Source organism: Lissotriton vulgaris, chromosome 4_1 (genome assembly GCF_964263255.1).
Source record: "Lissotriton vulgaris chromosome 4_1, aLisVul1.2, whole genome shotgun sequence".
Taxonomy (NCBI): Eukaryota; Metazoa; Chordata; class Amphibia; order Caudata; family Salamandridae; genus Lissotriton; species Lissotriton vulgaris.
In genome coordinates, this window is record NC_141691.1 from 763,545,809 (window position 1) to 763,570,700 (window position 24,892).

Below are 24,892 nucleotides of genomic sequence, written 5' to 3' on the forward strand. Positions count from 1 at the left end.
ACAATGCCAAAAATGTTATTGTGATGATGTTATACACCGGTGCTGGCCACCTGGCATGCATGTAATTGTGCATGTTTGGATATGAGATGAAACACTATGACACATTGCATAATAATGAACCAAATGATGGTCATTGTCCATGCACAGAGTGCATTTATATGCAAAGGACAATTTATGCAAAAGGACCCAAACAAGAGTCCAGCCCCCATAGTCTGAATTATTTTGGGCCCCCATGAGGATAATGTCTGCGAGTCAGCCGCAGGCCCTGGCATCCTGGGCGTAATTCTGGCTTACATAGGCACTTAAGGCAAAATGCTAGCACTGCCATATTGGCATAAGTGGCACCAAAAGAAAATGCTGGTACAGGCATATTAAAATACATTTTTGGCACATGGGGCACTAATGGCGCAATGCTGATGATGGCATATTGGAGATAAACCTTGGCATGAGGCACCTGCTTCAAAAAGCAAACAGTGGTGCACTAGAGGTAATTCTTGGCATATGGACCACCTGTTTCAAAATGCTTGCAGTGGTACACTAGAGTACATTTTTGCATTTAGAATACCTGTGGCAAAATGCTGGTACTAGCAATGGGGCATAATCATGGCATAAGTAGCACCCATGGCAAAATGATCGTGCTGGCACGCCACATGTAATTTCTTGACGTATGGTGCAACTTTGGAAAATAAAGGCATGGGTACACTAGAGGAAATTCTTGTTCCAAAGGACACCTGTGGCAAACAATGCTGGCACTGGCACACTGAAGTTATTTCTTGGCACTAGAAAGGACAACCATGTCATATGGGCGGGATCAGGCAACCATGATAAAATGCTGGCCATGATACATTAGGGGTAAGATTCTACATATAGATCACCCATTCTCTATGAATGGTATTAATGGCAAAAATGCCAGCATTGTCACATTGTATGTATATCTTGGCACCCATTGAATATGATGGGAAGCATATGAAAGAATGCTGGTCCGAGCACAATTAAGGTAATTATTGACATGGAGAGCAGCTACTGCACATTTATAAAAAAAAACGGGGTAAACTGCTGGGAAGCATCATAGTTCATTGGCTAGACCCCACCAGGAAAGTACTTTGATATTTACTAAGTGCTCTTTCAGAACTTATGGTGTTTGAACACATTTATGTGAAAATTGTCGTTTAAACTTTTCAAACTTTTCTCTGAGTTACAACCCACTTAGAAAAAAGATGGGCTTATTTGCTTGCTGGAACTTGGAAATAGTGTTATGTCCCACTGCTTTCAAAGATCACATGCTACCACTGGAAGACACAAAGCCCACTCAAGTAAATATTGGATTCAATAGGTCAGCCAAAGACCTAAGAATGAAGGAATACTGTTAAAATTGGGAGTAATTCAGGAGTAGGGTGAGGGCTGGTGGCGTATGATGCTTCAGTGAGCAGCAGATTCTTTGATATTCGAGCTCAGTACCCATTTCATGTTATACCATTTTAACATTAGATAATGCTGTATAAGTTATATGTCAGATATTGAAGGCTTGTCTAAATAAAAGCCTTGACATTTACAACTCCTAGCGCAATTTCTATTAGAATATTATTGCCAAATAAATGTAGGTTGCGCTAATAAAAAACCGCATAGAAATTCTTTTTATCCTGTGGCTTTCAGCAGCACCCAATCCAGCATCCTGACTACAATACAGCTATTTCAATGAAGTGATAGTTCATGGCATTTGTGAAACTCTGACATTACATTAGCAATAGCCATTACACACTAATACACACACTCTCACTCACTCAAGCTCACTTATATTTACTCACCCACAGTCATTCTCACTCACCCACACTCTCCCACACTTGTTCTGAAACAATTCTCATTCACTCACTGTCACTTAATCATGTGAACTCGCTCCTACTCTTGTTCACTCTTACAGTCTCACTTTGTCAATTTTACTAAGTATGTCGCATATTTACACTCGCTGTCACTCACTCTTGCTCATTCTCACTCACTTACTTTCCCTGTCACTCTCACTACCTCTTTTTCACTCACATAGACAGGATCACACATGAAGAAAAGTGTTTACTTATAAACATGCTGTCTCACACAATCTATCAATCAAGCAGGACTTGTCAAGCACGGCTAATCACCCGTGAGTTTCTCCAAGTGCTTTGAACCCTTGGGTAGCGGGGGTGCAGTTGAACAGTAAGGTCTTGAGTCCTTTCCTGAATTCCAGCAGAGAAGATAATGTTCAGAGGTGCAGGGGGGGGGGCGTTCCTTGACTTGATAGCAATGTAGGAGAAGGAGCATTCCCCACTGTTGCTTCGGCAGATGTGTGGGTGTAAGAGTGAGAGAGGGAAATGGAGCGCAGGTGGGTTGGTTGAAGTTCAGGCAGTGGTTGATGTATGCTGGTCCTTGATTGTGCATAGCTTTGCATGTGTGGATCAGAATCAGCTGAGTTCTTTATGGTCTGTAGTCTTTTCAGGAGGTGAACAAGGATTCCTATGTAGAGTGAGTTGCCGTAGTCCAGCCAGCTGGTGACGAGGTCTTGAGTGACGGGTCTTCTTGTTTGATGGGGAGCAGTGTGAAGATTTTACAGAGCATGCAGAGGGTGAGGAAGAAAGAAGATGAGACTGTGTTGATCTGGGTTTTCATGGTGATCTTTATGCCCAGGATGATGCCAAGGTTGCAAGCATGATCTATAAGAGTTGGTGAAGGTCCTAGTTCGGAAAGCCAACAGGAGATGTTCCACAATGAGGCATTGACCCAGAAAATCAGCACTTTCATTTTGTCGGTGATGAATTTTAGTCAAGTGTCTTTCATCCAGTTGGTGACAATTGTGGAAGTAGGCCACAGTAGTGGAAGAATCTTCTGATAGCGAGAGGATGAGTTGGGTTTTGTCGGCATAGGATATGATGTTTACTCTGTGGTTTCTGATGATGTTGGCCAAGGGTCACGTAGGCATTAAACAGTGTAGGGTTGAGGGACAAACCTTGGTGGGCACATCAGATGATGTTCTTGGGTTCTGAGGTGAAAGGAGGTAGGCAAACTCTCTGGGCTCTTCCAGTGAGGCAGAAGGCGATCCATCTGAGGGTATTTCCTTGGATTCCAATGTGGTGGAGACTTTTGATGAGGATGTGGTGTGATACAGTGTTGAACGCAGCTGAGAGGTCTAACATGATCTGGGTTGCCATTTCTCCCTGGTCAAGGAGGCATCTGATTTCATCGGTTGCAGCTATCAGTGCGGTTTTTGTGCTGTGGTAGGTGCAGAATCCAAATGGGAAGGTATCCAGAAGACTGTTGTTCCTCAGGGGCCCTATCACGGAAAGTGCACCAGGGGCACAAGGCGGATGTGCACATGCTTTGCATGCCCGGGGGCACTTTTGTATTACTGAAAGGGCCGCAGATGCTGGTGCAGTCCTTTCTGTAATACAAATAGCGCTGGTACACATATAGTACCAGCACTAGCACCAGAGGATGTTCCTTCATTTGCAAGGGGGTATGGACCCATTCAAATGAGGTAATCGCTTTACCTCTGTGCCCATGCCCTATTATAAAAACGCGGGCGTAGGGGTAAAGAACCTCTCAGGAGGCGCACTGCTCACTGTCAGTGTGCCCCTGATGGCAGCCCTCTGGAGAGGGTAAAGGAGGTCCTATGAACTCCCAGAAATCCCATTGAAGGCAGGTGCAGTCACTCTTTGCACCCACCTGCAAGTGGATCTCCTACCCCTCTTAAAAGTGTAGGCGGGGGACCGCCTGCACAGTGGAACAGGGCAGCACAGCTTTGCGGCGCCCTGAGGCCGGCACATACAATGTAATGGGAGCACTTTCCCTGTTTGCGTCTGGAGTACCATTTTTAAGGTGCACAGTGCACAGGCAGGGAAAGTGCACCCTACTTGTAATAGGGTCCCAGATGTTCCGTGAGTTAACAGTTGATGGCCTTTTTGAGGACTTTGGCTGAATAGGGGAGCAGAGAGATGGTTCAATAGTTCTTGAGATTGCTGGGGTCAGTGAATGGTTTCTTGAGAAGGGGTTTAACTTCTCTGTGTTTCCATTCTTTGGGGAAGGTAGCTGTGATAATGAATGCGTTGAATGTGGCGGGGAGCTCATTTCTGATTTTCTTGCTCCTGAGGATGTGGATTTTGTGGGGGCAGGAGTCCGAGGATGCTCCAGAGTAGATGGAGTTCATGATGGCAGTGGTGTTTTGAGTGGTGAGCTGGTCCCAGGCCGTGAGCAGATGGTGGGGGTTTGGAATTGCGGTAGCAAGGTGGTTGAGGGTGTCTGGGCAGTGAGTTGGGGTTCAAAGTTTTTGTAGATTTTAGCGATCTTGTCGTTGAAGTTCGCCAGGGTGTCACAGAGTTCCTAGGGGAGGGTGATGAGGGAATGAGAGGTTGGAGAACTCTGATGATGTTGAAGAGTTCTTTGCCATGGTTGGAGCTGACTTTGATGCAGTCAGCGAGGGTGCTTCTTTTAGTTTTTTTCAGTAAATGATGGTATTGGTTGAGGGATGTCTTGAAAGCAGCTCGATCAGCCGCAGTCGGTAGTAGGAGTTTCTGCAGGGCGGTGACGTGGGGAGGGGGAAGGGCAGGGTCGGGGGTAGTAATGTATGGATTACAGAGTTTAACAGGTAAGTAAACATATAAATAAATAAAACGAATTTCGTTGCATGCACTGCATCACCAAATGCGATGCAGTGCGCGCAACAAAATTTGTTTTATTTAGTTATATGTTTACTTACCTGTTAAACTCCGTAATCCATACATTACTACCCCCCAGCCTGCCCCTCCCCCTCCCCACGTCACCGCCCTGCAGAAACTCCTACTACCTACCGCGGCTGAGCTCGATCCATGGGCTCCTTGTTGGTGCATCATCTCTTATCAAGACGCTTGCATTAGTGTTTAGTGGTTCCTAGTTCCTCGGTTTACCAGCTTCCTTGTTTGGAGGATATTTTGAGTTTGGCTGACTTCATGTGGGAAACTCTATTGGCACAGTCGGTGAACCAAGTGGACAGGCTCTTGACGGCTTATTCTGGTTGGTTGAGGAGTCAGGGTGGGAGGCATTGAGGGTGTTGATCCACTAGGTCTAAGATACCTTGTTCCAGCTGCAGTGATGGGTGCTGGGAGGCAAAAACTTGCAACTGCATGCACACAATGTCGGAGTGATTTTATGTAGCACCTTCAAAGGACTGTTTCAGCTCCTCAGCAGCCAGGTGCTCCGTAGACTTTTAAGGCAAGAACTCAGTTCCCTCCTGCATTGAACACTTAAGCAGGAAACTAAAAGCTGAGGTCTCTGCAGCACATACTTCATAGTGATGGAATCTATGATGTGATGGAAGAAGGTGAAGTGACAGACTGATTGACGGGTAGCCTCTTGGCACTAGAGGGCTGAAGCTTAAAGTGTCCAGAGCTACTTTTAAAGGCGATGTTGCAGGGATTCACATATGGGATGGCTTGTAGGCATTACAGAATTCTTTGATAGAGTAAGGCCTTCTCCAACCCTGAAAATCTGCCTGATAGCTGGCACTCCAACCTCACTGCCTCCATGCCAGCCATCAGAGAGACTTGCTGCCTCAGGGTACTGCTTGAGCCTCTTTTGCAGTGAGGTTCTGCTTTTTAAAATTATACTAATAGGGAACAATAGGCAATATTAGGACAGAACCCTGATGCCGATAATGGTGAGCTGCCACTTTTGTTCGACCCTTCTCATGATTCAATGGCTTTCTTTTCTATTTCATCCCCTCTGGTTCAATGGGTGTTTTTCCTCTTCTTGTAATTTCCACACGCAAAGAGCTGTGTTACTGTCCTTTGACTGTAGGAGTTTTCTTCTCCCACTACTGATGTCCTAACCTTTCATTAAGTGCATGAGGGATTATTTTGGATCACTCTATGTGACCCTCTGCTTCTATCCTTCATCCTTTCAGTCCACTGTACTCCTTAAAAATGAGTATCTCCCAGCACCTACTTGCCCATAGCCCCCTCATGCTTTCATTGCTGCCAACTATAGTATCAGTGAGCATCCATTTTTAAATGGATTTTGATCCTTTCCGAGAAGAACCCCAATATATGTGCATGCTTGGCAATGATCTTGGAATAGTTTCCCATTTTAAGATGGCCGTTATGCATGCATGTGAACGCATACACAGCAGTCAAGATGGAATACATTTTCTTCCACTTTAAGAAAAAACCTTTTCTATGCTGTAAAAGAGGTAATCCAGAAAGTTGATGAAAAAATCAAGTCAGGTAAAACTATAGTGTCAAATTCTGTATCAATTACAGTCTCATTGCACCTCTTCTCATTTAATGTTCCTTCCGATAAAGATAATGAAATGGTGTGGAAAATGTAGAGCCTCATTCACAAACCTGGTACGGAAGACAAGCATTGGTCTGTTGGTGAGATGGTGCATTGTTTGTATTAATAACTACATAGCACTAAAATAAGCACTTTCACAACATAAAATTGTGCTGAAGCACATCAATTACGCCTTTGTGTCTATGTTCCCTTGGACCGTAATGCAAGGATAGGTTGTGATGTCAAATTCCACCTTTGTGGATTGAAATTACTGTGAACTGCTGTGTTTCACCAGTGATTCATCCAACCTGATCATTGATCGTTTACATTCATGTATATCTTTTGCTTTTAGTAGATGATTATGTGTGCTTGTTAACAGATCCTATTTAATATGAAAATACTGCGTAGGACTTTCAATCTAATGATCAAGACAATTACCAAGAAGCCGTGAAGGAACACCACTAGCAGATCAGGGCTACACACCTTCATTTCTACGCAGAAAAAATTGAGCGGGCTCAAAACTCCTCCTGTGAACTTTCCTCTATTGTAAAATCACTATCTTCTTTGGACCGAGTGTCCCTCAGCAGTTGGCTGTAATTCGATCGCTCAGTTTTTCTTTGACAAAGTTTCACTATTCATGGTACTTTTTCAGAGGCAGTCAGAGATGCCCTGTGTCTTGAAGCCTGGTGTGAACCATTCTCCATGGGGCAGGACTTTATAGCTTCAACCATCTACTTTCAGTGGATCTTCTTCCTCTGTTGACAGAGGTTAAATCAGGATTGCCATCTGATCCTGCTTCGCCCGTTGTTTTGGAACAAGGTATGAAGGAAATATTGCCTGTGCTTTGTGATCGTCTTAATATCTCTCTGGAGCTAGGTCAAGTTCCTCTGAGCTGGAAACATGCTATTATAGTTCCACTCCTAAAAAAGCCTCTACTAGACCATATGAAGCTGGAAAACTTCAGGCCCATCTCTCTGCTGCCTATCTTTTCTAAGGTGTCTGAGAAGCTTATAATGAAACAGCTGTCAAGCTTCATTGAGGCCAGGGAACTCCACAAGACCCAGTCGGGGTTCTGACCTCAGTTCAGCACAGAATCTGCATTGCAGTTAGCCTCTGAATCCTTCAGGCAGGTCTTGGATGGGGGAAACACTGCAGCACTGAAAATGCTTGATCTCAGTGCGGCTTTTAATACTGTTTCCCACTGCCTTCTGCTCAAACGGCTGTGAAACTGCAGTATAGAAGCCAATGCCTTACAGTGGCTAGCCTCTTTCCTACAGAACCGCACTTTCCAAGTGCCTCTAAAACCTTTCGATCTGAGGTTTTTCTCCTGTGACAGGGAGTGTCATAGGAATCAGTGCTGTGCCCCACTTTATTCAACCTTCACTATCTGATATCGTCGAGCACTTCAGTTTTAGCATTGTGTCGTATGCCGACGATACGCAGATCATTATTACCCAGTGCCAGGATAAAAGAGACACTGCAGCTTTGTTAAGGTCATGTCTGTCGAGACCGGGGAACATCCTTTACAACGCAACTTTTACCACGCAGTGCCTTTACGACACAACTTTTTCAACGCAAACCATTACAACGCATTGCGCTGGGGGGCTCTCTAGGATAGGGAATAGGTTTAATGTACTATCCAACACCTTCCCTACTATCCACGGGGACTGGAGTTGGAATAGTAAATTAAGCTATTCACTATCCAGCGCCCCAAAGCACTATGCGCTGTAAAGGCATGCGTTGTAAAAACCGCGTTGTAAAGGCATGCGTGGTAAAAGCATGCGTTGTAACGTCATACATCTGTCAGAACCAGTTGAGTGGATGAACTATAACTACCTTAAAATAAATGCCGGAAAAACAGACGTTCTCGGGAAACAATCATCAATCTGATCCTGGTGGCCAGATGCACTTGGGCCACTACCTGATTCCAAGGTGAAAGTTAAGAATCTCAGCATCTGGTTTGATGAAAGTCTCTCATTCATCAGTCAGATCACTAGTTTAGACAGGAAATGCTTCAAGATTCTCAAACTTCTGAACAAGATCCTGACATTTTCTACCAGAAGCTGCCAGAAAGTCAGCAATCTAGGCTTTAGTACCGTCCAGACTGGACTACTGCAACGTGCTGACTCTGGGAATCTCACAACCCAAACTACAGAGACTATAGAGGGTGCAGAATGCGGCAGCTCTTCTGCTGCTTAACCTTCCGAGGCATTCACCTCCAGGTTCAACCATTGCTAAATTGCACTGGTTGCCATTGGGCAAGTGAGTGTTCTTTAAATCTATGGGCTATTGTCACATATTTTTTAATAGAACTGGGCATTGTCAAACCCTACCTACCCGGAAAAAGTCTTCGGTCTGCAGGGGCCTTTTTAGCCACCATCCCTATATTGAAAAGAGCTCACATGGTAGGTTTCTCTTTAAGCTGGCTGGCCTCTAAACAGAGGAATTACCTGTCTCTTGTGCTTAGACAAGAAAGCTCTGAATTGATATTTCGAAAGAAACTTTAAACCTGGATATTCAGACTGGTTTAATGCCATCTCTGGAACTTGCCTCAAAGGTGCTGCTTGAGTATGAAACTTAAGTACGGGGACTCTTCATTCGAAGTAACCAGGTCCTCTCAGATAGATCCCAAATGATCAAAATAACGAACAGTCTTTCATCTCCTGTAGCGGTCGGTCAAGGTGTTCCTCAAGGCTCTATACTTGCACCCACATTGTTCAATCTATATTTAAAACCACTGGGAAATCTCCTAAGTAAATCCGGGGTCCACTATCTTCTCTATGCAGACGCCATGCAAATCTACCTCAAGGTTGCCTCCACTCACGATCTCTCCATCCTAAGCTCTACTCTTGACTCCATTCAAAACTGGATGCCAACTCATCAACTGATTCTGAATCCCTCCAAAACTGAATTCTTCCTCCTCTCCTCCTCACTCTCTCCTCCCCCGGTTAAATCATGGATGGATCAGATGAATCTACTTAACAAGAAACCCATCATTGTCAACAGCGCAAAATCCCTTGGTGTCATACTCGACAAAAAACTCAATCTAATCTCCCACATCAATTCGATTGCAAAGTCTACTCACAACCAACTGCACCTTCTTTGGGGAATTTGTCGCTTTTTCCCAGAGCAGGACCTTAAAACCCTGGTGCAATCGCTGGTCCTCTCCAGACTGGACTACTGCAATTCTCTTCTTACTGGCCTCCCCAAATCCCTCATGTCCCCTCTTAGATCTGTTCTCCATTCAGCAGCTTGTTTCATTTATGGGGTCAAAAGAAGCGACCACATCACACCGATGTTATCCACCCTCCGCTGGCTTCCCTTCGAGGCTAGAGCTATCTACAAGACTGCCTGTATCACCCACAAAGCCTTGCACTCCTCCTCTCCGAGCTACCTGGCGAATAAACTGAAACTCTCTGGAGGCTCTAGACCATCACGTAATGCTGAAAATCTACTGCTTGAACCTCCCACTTTCAAGAAGGAAAGATCGATGGCCCAATCCTTTTCAGGCAACGCGGTGAGAATCTGGAACTCACTTCTTTCTCAGCTCCGGACCCCCACCTCCTCCCAGGTCTTCAAAACGGATCTTCTCCTCCAAAGACACCTCCAAAAGTAATTCACGCCCTCTCTATTATCTGATGGAAGACCTCCCATTATTGAAAACTCTATTCTCCATGACTATGGAAGTGACTTCCCAGTGTGTTCTTGTGGTTGGAGTGTTTACCATTTATTGCAGTATTATCCTTGTACCTGTGTTTGGTACTCTTTTGTAACATGCACACGCCACTTTTCTCTTGTAACACGCTGTTTACTACCTCTCACATTTTTTTTGCTTTTGATACTTGCACAAGTGCCACCATTGCCTACGTAAAGTTTGTTCTTGTGCCTGAGGGTCTAGAATATATTGCAGTATATTACCTCTAATTGTACTTTGTTTTCTCTTGTAACCTGCACACTTGTCACTCTTTCCTCCTTTAATGCATTGTTTGCTACCTCATGTATTTTGTTTTCTCACAATTGTCACTTTTACCTCATGTAACTTAACGTCTGCTTTTGTAATTTGTTCACTTGTAATTTTCTGTTCCTATTGTGAAGCGCTCTGATGCCTTCGGGTAAAGTCCACGCTATATAAAAATACATAAATAAAATAGGTGCACTTTTCTTCATGCCTTCATGTATATATTGGCATACTAAAGTTAGAGCTTGTGAAATGTTTTGGATCTTTATTTCATATAAGAATGAAAGCAGAACTACTCTGAAAGCGTCCTTGGTGTCGTTATAGTCCTGTTTTTGTTTCAATTTGTAAAGTACGTGGGATGCAACGGAGCCTGTATTACAGTCCTACCTTCATGTCTATGCCATAGGAAAGTAGACACGTTTATACTGAAGGTTCACGTCACCTGGCCTTCATTTTACATAGAAAAAAAAGAGGTCTGCAATTACATTAAGGGAGCCTTCAACATAGTCCTGCTTTCATTTTAATGTGAAACGATGGTCAAATGGCAAGTTAGCCAGTGGCAGCTGAAACTTTAAAAAATCACTCAGCCACAACAACAATGACAAGAAGCCACCTGCAAGTCAAGCTTTAAAAAATATACCTAGCCCAAATGGGATTGAGGAAAAGTAATCAAGAGCTGCACTAACGTTGTTTCCACCTGACCCAAAGATGGCTGGGAGATCCCAAAAAAAAAAAAACGAAAACACAATAGGCAGCCATGTTAAGGTTGCGCTCACAGGACTCCTGTGACGAAAATAACATCAATGACAAAAAGGGCTGAGTTAATAAAAAGGTACTAAAAGTAATGCCCCGGTTACTTACCGGTAATCTTCATTACTCCGAGTCCTTGTCTTCCTCGCCACAGTAATCACCATTGAGCCTCTGGCTCCCACAGAAACTCCAAGTAAAATTTAACATTCTAGTCTCCCTCTCCCTCTCCCAATATGGCCCCCGGTGGCAACAGCCAATCCCTTAAAAGGGACACATAAACAGCCAAACGATCTGAAACCCAAGCCGTATACCTGAAGCCACCAAGAGGGCTGGGACCGAAGGGAAACTATACTGTGGCGAGGAAGACAAGGACTCGGAGTGATGAAGATTACCGGTAAGTAACCGGGGCATTACCTCCTCGTTCGTCTTCCTCGCCACAGTAATCACCATTGAGCCGATACCAAAGCACATCAGCTTCATGAAAGAAAAACAGCCCACACCAGGAAGGCAGTATAAAAACAAGTTTAATAAGAAGAGGCAGATAAACAAACAAGCCCCCTCAAGGAACACCAGCACTCAGTACAGAAGAGGCAAAGGAAACCGAGCCCCCACCCGCAACCTGAAGACGGTAATGGGTCATGAAAGTATGAGGTGACGACCAAGTGGCAGCCAGGCAAACATCCTCATGGAGAGCCCCTTAAACGCCGCCCAAGAGACAGCAACATACATGGTGGAACGTCCCTGAATAGGAAGAGAGGGAACCTCGGAAACAGAATCATACGCCAACAAAATAGTCTCCTTAATCCAACGTCTGACCATAGAAAGGGAAGGTTTCAAACCTTGACGGGACAAACCAAAATTGACAAATAAATTGTCCACCTTACAGAAGGAAGACGTGCGTGATAAATAAATCAACAAGGCACGTCGAACATCCAAAAGATGTAAAAGAGACTCCTCATCCGTGAAAGGATCTGGGCAAAGAACAGGAAGTACCACCTCCGTAGACCAATGAAAGAAGGAATCAACCTTCGGCACAAATGTAGGATGAGGGCGCAAGACCACACGATCCATAAAAACAACCAAAAACGGAGCAGACCAGAGGAAAGACCCCAACTCCCCAATAAGCCTGGCAGAAGCAATCGCCACAAGAAAAACGACCTTAAGCGTCAAAAACTTCAAATCAACCGTCTCCAAAGGTTCGAAAGGAACCGATTGTAAATAATGTAAGAACAAAGGAAGGTCCCAAGAGGAGCACACAGGATAGGACGCGGCCGCTGGAAAGTCAGAGACTTAAAAAGCTGTGCCACCAATGGAGCCACAGAAACCAAAGGTAGGACATGAAATGAACGTATGGTAGGCCATTGAGCACAAATAGTAGAAATGGCCGAACCCAAATCAAAACCCTCATTCAAAAAATCAAGAATGCAAGCCGGCTCCAAAGAATCCATAGACAAATCGTGACGAAGACACCAAGAAGCAAAGTTGTCCCAATGGCTAGCATAGGATTTTAGCGTAGAAGGCATTCGTGACTGCTGCATAACACCAGCAACAGCCATCGAACAACCACCACGATCAGGGAATCCCTCTCAAGAGCCAGGCCCGCAGACCCAGGGATCGGAACACTGAAAGCGGAAGCAGAGAGCACAACAGAGGGAAAGGCATGAATGGCAACATCCACCCCGGTGTCACAGCTAATTCCAACAACATGGGAAACCATGGGCGCCTACTCCACCCCGGAACAATCAGAAGGACAAAGGAAGCCTCCCTCTTGATTTTCTGAAAGACAGCTGGAATCAGGGGGAAAGGCATACAAGAGGCCCAGCGGCCATCGGAAGGACAGAGCAACCACCCTCCAAGCTTCCCGGCAAGGCATAATTGTGCAAAATCAGCAGACCTTGGCATTGGACCAGGACGCAAAGAGGTCCACAATCAGAGATCCAAACATCCGCCTTAACTTCCTGAACATCAAGTGTGTCAGGGACAATGACCCCATGGAGGGAAACACACAGCTCAGACAGTCTGCCACAGTGTTCTCCCGACCAGGCAGATAAATCGCAGACAGGGACTCCAGGTGTAACTCCGCCCAAGAACAAATCCGACGACTGAGGCAACTGAGGGAAAGAACCATGCAACCCCCTGATGGTTGATATACGACATCACCACCTGATTGTCCATCCGGACCTGCACATGATGATGACCCAACAGAAGATCTGAGAAGGCCAACAGGCCCAACTGAACCGCCTTCAGTTCCTTGTAGTTGGATGAAAAGGATATCACAGAGTGAGACCAAACCCCTTGTGTCATCGAATCCCCTAGAGTGGCACCCCAGCCCAGCAGGCTGGGATCTGTAGTGAGAATCTGAGACGTAAGAACCAGAAAGGGGCAACCTTGAGACAGATGAACCTCGTCCAACCACCAACCCAGGCCCACCCGAACCTCAGATGAACAGGGGTCCCAATGCAATAAAATGTGGGAAACCACCGGATACATGTGTAGGCGAGCCCACGTAACCATTAACAAAGATGCTGACATTAGACCCTGCACCCTCAATCACAGGCTCACAGGATGAGAAAGACCCAACAACAGGGATCGAACAGCAGAGATCAGAGTCATAACCCGAGCAGGGGGCAGGGGGCAGGAACACCATCCCCAACCGAGTCCTGAAAAGCGCTCCAATGTAAGTCAATTCCTGTGCAGGAACCAGGGAGGACTTTGGGACATTCATCAGAAATCTGTGATCTTCCAGGACATGGCACACCCTTCGGACATGCAACTCCGCCTTAGAAAGAGAAGATTCAGAAAAGGGGGTGGTGATGAACAGAGTGGTGCAGTGAGATAAATAACGGTGATGGATCAAGCCCTGATCTTTAGACTGGGTAAGAGTGGTCTGCTTAATTCAGACACTCTGTTCATCACCATCCCCTTTTCTGAATCGTTAGAAAGAGAAGAAGCAGAAATCAAAATATCGTCCAGATATGGAAAAACACTAATGCCCTCCCCATGTAAATGGCCAACAAGAGGAGCCAGAACTTTAGTAAAAACTCTGGGTGAAGAGCAGAGACCAAAAGGCAATACCTGAAACTGATAGTTCCGACCCAGGACGCAAAATCGCAGAAACCTCTGAGAGTCGGGTGTACAGGCACATGGAGATACGCATCCCGTGGGTCTATCGAGGCCAGAAAATCCCCTTGAGAAATAAGAGGAAGGATCACCTGGAGAGAAACCATCTTGAATTTCTGATGAGGAATGAAAGTATTTACCCATTTCAAATCCATCACAGGTCTGAGATCCCCTGTGCGTTTGGACACCAGGAACAGAATAGAATAAACTCCGAACCCCAACTGATCCTCCGGCACGGGAATCACCGCTCCTTTTTGCACTAGGGAAGCGATGCCTTCCAAAAGCGCCACCCTCTTCAGAGCGTCTCTGGGTCAAGAAGTGGACCTGAAACAGTCTGGGGGAGTCAGGGTAAATCCAAGACGAAAACCTTCGGAAACCACCTGAAGGACCCATTGATCCGAAACAGTCTTGTTCCAAGAGTCCTGGAAGAAATGCAGATGACCCCCCAACCGGACCCACCCCAGGAGCAACCCAGTCATGATTTTGAAGCAGGAGAGGAGGAGGCAGAAGCGCCTGAGAACCGGGATTTGTCAGAGGAAGGAGCACCCCGGCCTCGCCCCCTCCCACGAAAGGGCTGGTGTGCACGGCCCCTCCGTGAAGGACCAAAAGCCCTCTGTGACACAAAAGCACGGAAGCAACCAGCTCGGTCAGGTGCAAGCAGCTTACAGTCCTCCGCCGTTTTCTTAACCATATCATCCAATGGGGAACCAAACAGCTTTACACCAGTAAAGGGAATTTTCATCAAAAGACCCTTCTGCGCAGCATCAGCCTTCCATGAGTGGAGCCACAACTGCCTCCTGGCAGCGACAGAAGACCCTGCCGCAGAAGCCCCCGCCCCTAAAGAATCAAACGAAATGTCAGAAAGCAGACGAACCTGCTGCTCCATCATAACCAGCGTAGAAGACACATCTTTCCCCTGGTCCATCAATTCTGCCAACGATTGAAAGTCTTTAAGCAAAGATTGGATGGCGTATGAAGAATAGGCCGCCGCCCGGATTAACCTTACGATCCACCTGGTCCGCAGGAGAGGAATCCTCTGAAACAACAGTTCCATGAGAAGACATACTAGCCATCAATGAATCAATCTTTACTGGAGAAGGAAACTTCACAGAAAAATCCTGCAAAGGATAACGCTTATTCAAAAAACGTGGAAAAGCTCCCTTATCCACATCCTTCCATTCCATCTCCAAAACCTTTAAAACAGAAGAATGAAGTGGCGAAGATTCAGGCTCAGGATGCTGATACTGTGCAAATAAATCATCCTCCAAATTCACAACAGAATCAGGAAAAACCAAATTCTTGTGAATGTGACCAAGCCCCACCTTCAGGTCGGCACCCTGCACAAAACGTCGCTTGACGTCCACATCCTCCTCTGTTTCTGAATCAAGAGCAGGAGCTGCATCAGATTTAGCCTTCTTAGTAGGAGAACATCCACCTTATCCAGTAAAGCAGCAGCCACTGCAGAATTAATCATTTTCTGCAAGAGATCCATAGAAGGAATCGTCACGCCAGAACCAGAAGCCACATCCATGGAGCCAGGATCAGCCACAGCAGATGAACCACCCTCCATGACCACCAAATTTGAATGAACTCACACAGGCAACATACCGCAAACACAACCGGTAAAAAAGGCCGTACGTCGCTAGGCAACCAACAAAACTTCCCACTGCACGCCCATTACACAAACATAAAAGCAGAGGAAGTCCGGCACACCTTCCTAATGAAGCCGCCAGACCCACCTCCAAGAAAAACATGCAGCAGGGGAAATACACAAGGTAAGTAAAACGAAGAAGCTCAGCAACTCCATCCACCAACGGGGGAAGAACCACATACCAGAACCGCGCAATGTCCGCTGAGCAGGACGCGCGTTTCCGAGATGTAAAACGAGTCAGAAGACCGCTAAAGCAGGTCAAGACTCGCGTGTCCCTGCAATGGAGGCCGGTTCCCATGCGAACCCACCTCCATGAAAATCCAGAGTCGGCTAAAGCAGGACGAGACGAAAAATGGCAGATGAGGGGAACAGAAAAAAATAAACAAAATAAACACCAACATTCCCCGACATCAAAACCCCACAAAGACCCAGAGCCCAGCTAACGCACGACCCAGCCTCACTTACCCGCATCGCAGGCACACAGCACTCGGAGTAGTGCAGAAACAAAAAAACTGATTGTTTGGCTGTTTAGTGTCCCTTTATGGGATTGGCTGTTGCCACCGGTGGCTATATTGGGAGAGGAAGAGGGAGACTAGAATGTTATATTTTACTTGGAGTTTCTGTGGGAGCCGGAGGCTCAATGGTGATTACTGTGGCGAGGAAGACGGACGAGGAGGTAATGCTTCATGAATAGGAAGTATGTATTACATTAAGCATTGAATGTGTAGTGCTAGAAAGTACTTTTCATGTAAAACCTTTAGGTGTAAATAGACCTTCATCCATTGCCATGGAAAGCGTTAGGATGCATCAAACAGCCAATAGAATGAGGTAAGATGAAAATGTATTCTTCCAAGGTGGAGCTAAAGCTAGGATTAATTACATATTAAAGTATGGATAACATGCAGATACTTGCACAATCGCAAGAGATAAAAGATACACCGACCTTTCATCAGCGTCAAAGGTTATCTGATGTCATTTCCTCTGATGCTGAGATGATGTGATGGTATTTAGCGATTTGAAGTACTTTGTAATAGGATCTTCTATTAAACAAAATATGTAGAATTATAATTGTTATTTTTAGGTCTAGCATTAGCCAAGGCCTTTTGATTTTACTAAAATGATTTGTATAATGTACTTACTCAAAGGGTCTTTCAGCCAGACCACTTCATCCATTGCTTTTTTTTGGGTGATTCACCTTCTGCTTCGGCTGACTACAGCAAACAGCATGGGTCAGCTTACTTCAGCCACTGGCTACATTCACTTTGAGGGACTGAATTTTGCTCTTTAACAAGGAGCACATATGCACATAAGGTAGATCAACTTACTTCAGCCTCTGGCTACATTCACTTTGAGGGACTGAATTTTGCTCTTTAACAAGGAGCACATCTGCACATAAGGTAGATCCCTTCGGTTCCAGGGTTTTTGTTTTTACTTTATTAATGCTTTGGTGCTGCCTTTGTGTTTAGAGCAGGAGTGGGTGGAATGTTTTATTCCGCCCGCAGACTTGTTACGCTTGTATTGCAGAGTTCTAGCCAAATTCTGCCAATTGCCTCATGATGGAATTTTTTTCCCACGAGGCTCCAGAAATGTGAGGTGGCGAGGGTGAGACAGATTTGGCGTCCCCTAGCGCTATCTTCTAATGCGGGTTATTGCGGTCAGCGGGGCGGCTTATCTAGTGGATTTGCAGCTGCTTGAATAGATTTTCGACTCGAGCAGCATGAAAATCAACTCAAATGGCCTCCACTCTTGTGCACTGTATAGTACCATTCATGCTGATTTTTCAGTTCTGCTGCGCTACTGGTGGCAAATTGTAGGGTAAACAGCGAAACATGCATATTTTCCGCCCTTTGGCAGAACTCAGCAGAATCTGAAGACTTTTTATGTATCTCAGTGGAATCCCATGGAATGAAACTCCATGAGTTCCGCCCAACCCTAGTTTAGATCTTGATGTGATAGCAGGTTGAGCACAGGGCACATTCCAGCTGTATTTGTTAATGTCTCCTGCTGATGCTGTTATACATTTCTTTTGGAGTGGCCTTTTTTATCTGACTGCTGCTATTTCACAGCATACCAGATGGAATGCATTTGAAACTGTTCTTTATAAAACTTTATTTTTTGTATGAGTGCAATAAGTGCATTTATAACTGCACTATTGTATGTCATGCTGGTATGTATGAATTTTAATTGAGTGCTACAGCTGTACGTGTAAACCAATTGAGTCCTGTTTGCATGGCTTTCTAATGTGCTTTTAGTGCTCTTGTATACTGTGCTTATATAAACATTTAACTATTATACTGCTAATAGAGGCTGTGCTGTTTATTTCACTTTCCTGTTCTATCTATCTATCTATCTATCTATCTATCTATCTATCTAATCTATCAATCATATCTATCAATCTGCCTATCTGCTAGCTACCCGTCTACCTATCTATCTGACTTCCTGTATATCTATCAACATGTCTATCTACCAGCCTGTCTTCCTAATTGTTTATCTTCCTGACTGTCTGTCTATCCCTCTTTGGCAGTCTAATAATGCAAGTATGTGTCCCTTTGCAAATTTTTCTATCTATCTATCTACTTACCTATCTATCCATCTATTTATGCAACCTTCTCTTTGTATGCAACCTTTTCTCTCTAGTTACCTATCTATGCAACAATCTCCTTCGATGCAACTGCCTACCTATCTTGCTAGCTCACTATCTAGCTAGTTATCTATCTTTCCATTTAGCTATTCCGCACTGTCTATCTATCATTCTATCTATACATCCCTCTCTGTCTGTATGTATGTCTCTGCAAGCATTGCTATTTATCTATCTTTGCAATCCTCTCTGTCATTTATAATAAAGATTTACAATAGCATTTTAAAAAATGCAGCAGCAAAAGCAAGAGGCTGGCAGCCAAAGCCTTACTGATAAGGTTTTTCGGTCTCATGTTAACAGAGGCCTTTTCATTTTACTAAAATTATGTGTATAATGAAATCATAGGGGTTTCAGCTAGCTCTCTCCAATAGTCTGTTGCTGTGTCATTTTCATTTTTCTTTCACTCTCTCCAACATGCCTCAAGGGGCAATGGGGCAGCCCACTTCAGCCATTGGCTGACTTTCCTATGAGGCATACTACACCTTCACAAGAAAGTTCGGGCTGGAAAGTTCCCATTGGAGCAAGGTCAAAACTGATTTGCATATGGCTTGGTCCAAACTGAGGTGGCATGGTGTGTGCAATAATGATACGATGGGATGCAGTCTGAGTAATTAGCAGTGGCTAAGATTAATTCAAGTATTCCATCCATCACTTAATTGTATACTTTAGTGTGTTGCCCAATGTGGGACTGATACTCCCAGACGTGGGTCCTGTGCACATTATGTCATTGGAACCAAGCTGTACTGATGAGCCCTAACTAGGGTGAAACCAGTCCTAGGTTGTTTGTGTTCCAATTCAGGGAGGGCCTGGCCAGCCAGTTTGGGCAGGACTCTTCTCAATAGAGCAGAGTCAAGGCTGATTTGCATACGGTTGGGTCCAAACTGAGGTGGCTTGATGTGCAAAGTAACAATGGACTGGTATTCAGGCTTGAGTAATTACCAGTGGCTGAGATTAAGTCAAGCATTCCATCATAGGCACCATGACCAAGTGGGGTAAGGCAGAGGAGGAGACGCTTCGAGAGGAAGAATTGCGGGGAATCCGCAAACACCCAATTTCCCTGGACTGGGCACAATTGTTGTATGATTTTGCACAGGCGATGAACCCCCCGGAGACACCCATAATCATAGCACCTCTGAAGCACCACAATGACACCAATCACCCCGGGCCCACAAGAGAGTGGTATCCCCACCAAAAGGCTACCCCCCCTGTCGGAGTAAGGGCCACCACAGGGACCTGAGCCGGATGGTCCCCTGCGCCCAGCGCATACAGCCAGACATCCACATTAAACTCCCATGAACAGTCAGGGATATGTAAACACAGCTGCATACTTCCCACACCCCTAAGATCTCTCCCTTCCTCTGGTTCGTTCCAACGGTTACATACAGTTTACTAGTTTACACTGGAGGGAGGCCCCCACCAGGGAATAGTTGGGAAAGCATTTCTAAAACAATGATACGATAACCTTAAGGGACACACGTTTAGACACCCCCGCCAGGTGCACCCGCAGAGACGGATAATACCCAGTGCCGGGACGCAGGGTCACCGTTGCAGAAGTGCACGACATGGACGGTGCAGCGACATGTAATGTGTACACGCGGACCAATCACCCCAATAACAGTTGAACAGTGCAATACATCTGTATGGCATTGTAACTTGGGAATTATTTGTACAAGTACCCTTTGTAACATTACATTACTGAACGGATCTAACAATGTTGTAACGAATGCTAAAACCCAATAAAAATATTCAAACAAAAAAAGTCAAGCATTCCATACATAATTTTTTAGTATAATTTAGTGTGACACCCTTCACAAATAGTGCATCCACACACAAAGTAGTTCCCTTCCGTGCAAGAGACTACTATGGTAATGTGTGCTTTTTTTTAGATCGAAAAATATGTTTTGCCTCTTGACAATGTTTTCCTTTAAATTAATGAAGGCCCAACAGCTTGTCCAACATATAATTTTCTGCAATAACCATGACAGAACACAGCAATAATAGCCAAACCCAAAAGGCTGTAGTCTAGCCCCCGCCCCCGACCTATTGGTTTTGCCAACGCTTGTTTTTTCTAGTTCCTTCTCCCTCAGAGAGTGAATATTCTATATATGGAAACACAGAGGATTGGGAGCGTTAACCTTCACTGTAAACGAGCAACTTGCTGGTAGATTTACCTACATTTCTGATTTGTATCTTTTTTCTTTCGACTGGAAACAGTAATTTACAAAGTACTTCCAGCTCTAATTTAGGGCAATGTATTTGTATTTTAGTGCACATTGTAAAGAAAACTATGTGTTGCAATAACTGAATATCTTGAGCTAACAGCATGCCACTATATGTCATAACTTTAACTGAGGGAAACTGTGGTTAAGATAAAAACGTTTGGGCAACAGTTGATACAGTGCCAAATTACATTTACAACAAATCGACTCTTTCTACTGTCACATAAGAACAAGCACTTTTTGCAGCATAGGCCAATAATGATAAATACCTTAAATTACTTTACCACATATTAGTTGAAGGTTGATGAAACTACACAGTTAGCTTATTAATATAGTTGATTTCAACTATTTACACCCTTCACGTTCACCCAATTCTTAGAAGTGTTCTGAACTTTCTCATCAGGCATATGCCTACCTTTTGAGTATATTTCCCTTTTTTATGGATTTCTTAAAGAATTCCAGGAGCACCCCTATCAGCATGTGATTGTTGAAGGCTCTCTGAAATGTTCTCATGGGTGTATCTATTCACACTATACATAAGCGGACATGCCATGAATAAGTGCATTTGTACTATGGAAACAATTTTCAGTGTAAACACCCCTTGCTCTACACAAGTCATTTTGTGGGTGTGTCTCCCCTTTCTCACCCTGAAGTTAGGTTTACTCCTCTCCATGATCTTGCAAATATCGGAGAGTTTTCAAAGTTGGAAAATGCCTGGCAAATATGTGTGAATACTCACGAACCTGTGAATTTGTGGACGTTCACCAAGTTTGGCGGTTGTCCCCACGCTGGAACACCCACAATCGACTCCAGGTTCGCTCCCATGGAGAAATCCACAGTAATGTGAGAAATTTCCATTTGAAGAAACCCCAATTAGGAGCGCAAATTCTAAGAATCAGTCAATTGGATTTACGCCCGTAAATGAATGAAAGCTGGACCCATCGAAGGATCACTTCGATGTGCACATTTGTGCAGCTAAATATCACATAGATGTGCAAATACCTTTGAGAATTCGGCCCTTTATTACACTGCTAAGCTTTGTGCATGCTCTGCTGGTAATTGGAAGTGATCATGATTCATGGGAGAAACAAAGGGCAGGTAGACAAGAGTCAGAAAGCGAGGCTGAGGACTGTACTAATGAGTAGGTTATGGTGACAGCCAGTTAACAGGCTGCCTTGCTATTTGGAAAAGGTGTAGCAGTGTTGCCTGTTAAGTCAGTGTTGGCGGTTGTCTCTCCAAGGGATTTATGTTACCAGTTGCGGCAAATGGTACATTTCAAAGCCCACCCAATTACATCTAAACAGGAATGGAAAACAGAGATTCGGTATGTCCAGCATAGCATTTGTTATGATAATGAACTTTAGGGGAACTCACCCTTCCATGCATACCTACATAAATGAACAATGTAACAACTAGTACAGCAATGTAAGAGTGAGTCTCACAATTATGATTGAGACATTGAAATGTAACACAACACATAAGCAAACTGAAAAGGTAGCTAACACTCTCTCTCCGAAACCCAGGACTTGTAAGTGTGACCGACACTTTGCAATAAATACTCACAGGTTAAGTAGGTGAAATGATTGAAGATGTCTGCACAGTCTTTCCCTCCTTCCTCCTAAACTCTTCCCCTTAGCTGGTATCTTCAAGCGAGGCCTTGCCTGGACTGCTTGTGGTGAGGCAGTTAGTGTTGCAATAAATACCTCCCTTCGGCCCCTCCCTTGCTTCTTTCACATCTTCCAGCCTCACTCTCCTCCCATCTCTTGCCACCGTTTCCGAAGAGGAACCTCTGCTTCAGATAATGCTCAGAAATAAACTATTCAAAAGAGTAAGGTATTTAAAGCATCATTGAAGCCAGTACAGGACTGGTTACAGTAAGGGACTCGGAGAAAGAACTTGCTCAGTAATAATCCATGTCAGAATCTCATTGTTTTTGTTATTTTTATTTTCACAGCGAGCATTAAAGTGTACAACAATATCAACAAGGGCCATTAAAGAGAAAATAGGCTTAATCAGTTTTTCCTGCAAATATTCCATTCAGCATTGCAGCAAATTGAAATCTTCTGCCAAAGCCGCGGAGAAATATTTAGGGCCGAATTACGATTCTGGCAGCCCTCGTACCACCGGACTCGTGGAGGGGTGGCAGTGGCAGTCGAAACGACCTTGACGGTTGTTCCGCCCTGGCTCTGCCAACTCAGCCAGTGAACCGCCGTTCCCTGGCGGCGGTGCGGCAGTCAAGAGGCATCAACATGCTTCGCGGGACCGCCACAGTCTTGCCAAGTATATTACACAGGGCCGGACTGGCCATAGCAGGCACCGGGAGTTTCCCCGGTAGGCCGCTAGGGTGGGGGCCAGTTTTGGGCCCCTGGGGGGGCTGTTTTTGTTACCGGGGGTGCACAATGTCGGCCCCCGGTAGCAAAATCGGCCAAAACCTGCACTCCCCCTCACCCCAGGGGGGGCCAGCTGAGCAGTTTGCCAGGGCCGGTTTCTGTTCTCAGTTCGGCCCTGATATTACAGCTTTCCTCACTGCCACTGATTTCATGGAGGTCTTTCCTCCGTGAAAACAGTGCCGGTGAGGAACATTCTGCCTCACTCCATGTGGATGCACCCAGGGGGGCACACCATGTGCCCCCTGTGTGCATGCCCCCCCCCGTTTTAGCACAACATGGACTTCAGAGTCCATGCCATGTGAAACTTCTATTGACGTTCCCATTGCGGTGCCCATCTTATAGACAACGCTGGCAGAACAACAAAGAAACGCCCGGCAATGACTAAAAAAGTCAATATACGGTGGTAGGTTCTCACAAGGGTTTGGCGGTGCGGCGGCATGGCGGTCCCACCGAAGCACTATCAAACTCGTAATCGGGCCCTTATTAGAGTTCTGTCAGGAAGGCGGAAGTTTCTCTGCCTTAAGTGAATAGTTCCATCCTCAGAGGGGTGGCTTGGCGGGAAAGCCTTCCATGGATAATACATCAGAACTCCTATCGGGTGGGTATATTTTTGTGACCAAATGTGGGCGCTAGCAATGCACCCAGATAACCAGAGTACATCGTCAGCATCTCATAAATAAACGTCCTAAAATTCTGGTGGGGTTTTACACAAGGAGTGTAAACTTTGTCCTACCTCTACCTGAAAGTTCGGCACTATTTCTCCAGTGGGCTTTTATGAGGGCCTTCTGCCGGTGAATTCAGATATAGCCGTTGATATGTTGCCTTTGTTAGACTTTGCATCATGAACGTGTGCGCAGGCATTGTGCAGGCCTGTATGCTTTTTTAAAAGAATTTTCAGTGTCTAAAATGCATACACATAGACTAGAAATGCCTCAAGTTGGTGCATGAGCTGCAGTCAGCACAACTCGCAAAGAGGGAGCAGTGCTTGCCTTTCTAGGACTCTCAGCTGTGCTTTCCTCAGCCCATGCACAAGCGAGTTTCTGAAATAAGTCTGTGATACGATTCTATGTAATTTAGACAGTGCGGACACCTTAAAAACAGGTGCAAACTATGCTCTGCCCCAGCACAGCCTTCATAATATGATCCAGCCAGTGACGTAATGAAACTTGAGCCCACCCCCCCGCCTCCCCACCACCTGCAAAGTACAGGGCAGGGACCTTCTTCAGGACTCACTCAGGAACTTTCAGGCCAGGTCACTGTGTTGGGGGCACCCTGGAGCTGCTCCCCCGCTGTGCGAAGGGGGGGGGGGGTTCGGTCTTTGCAACGTGAGACACAAGACAAATGTGTACAAAATAATGCTGGGCTTGTAAAACCCAGCCCTGTGACATTTTTCACTAGCTGAACACAATTCAGAACAAGCATTTGCAATGCAACAGGTCTCACATTTCACAGAGTTAGAGCCATTGGCATTGTATTTTCAGCAGTTACACAACAATTCACATGCTCATGCTTCAGGGTTGCAACCGGATGAACACATTAATGTGAATGAGTCTGTTTTTTTTTATGGGGTGGCGGGGGAGTTTTATATGGAGCAAACTAGACCCGGAGGTATCAGAGCGCTTTACATGAGCACCAGTTGTATTACAGATGGACACATTCATTTTTTGTTAGGCTCGGGGAGATTAAGTGAGTTGCCCAGAATCATAGGATGTTGACCGTCCCTTCCAAGCCTCGAACATGGTTCCCCAGCAATGAGGTCCACCTCTCTAGCGGTTAGGTCACATCCACTCTCATCAAGCTCAGATGCATGGTTGAATGAAGGTAGCTGCTATCCGTAACAGATCTCTCTAAGAGTTTTGAGTGTTATCGGGAGGGATTGAATCAGCTTGTTAGGTA

The 24,892-nt window shown here is 45.2% G+C and overlaps 1 protein-coding gene across 3 annotated transcripts in view; it reads right to left on the reverse strand.

Moving 5' to 3' along the window:
• LOC147722555 (leukocyte elastase inhibitor-like) overlaps window positions 1-22,284 on the reverse strand; it is an 89,485-nt gene extending 67,201 nt beyond the window's left edge. For all 3 annotated transcript variants that reach the window (XM_086965089.1, XM_086965087.1, XM_086965086.1), the window contains exon 1: window positions 22,170-22,284. The gene's annotated coding sequence lies outside the window, so the exon portion shown is untranslated. The remainder of the gene's footprint in view (window positions 1-22,169) is intronic.
• Window positions 22,285-24,892: the final 2,608 nt, after the last annotated feature.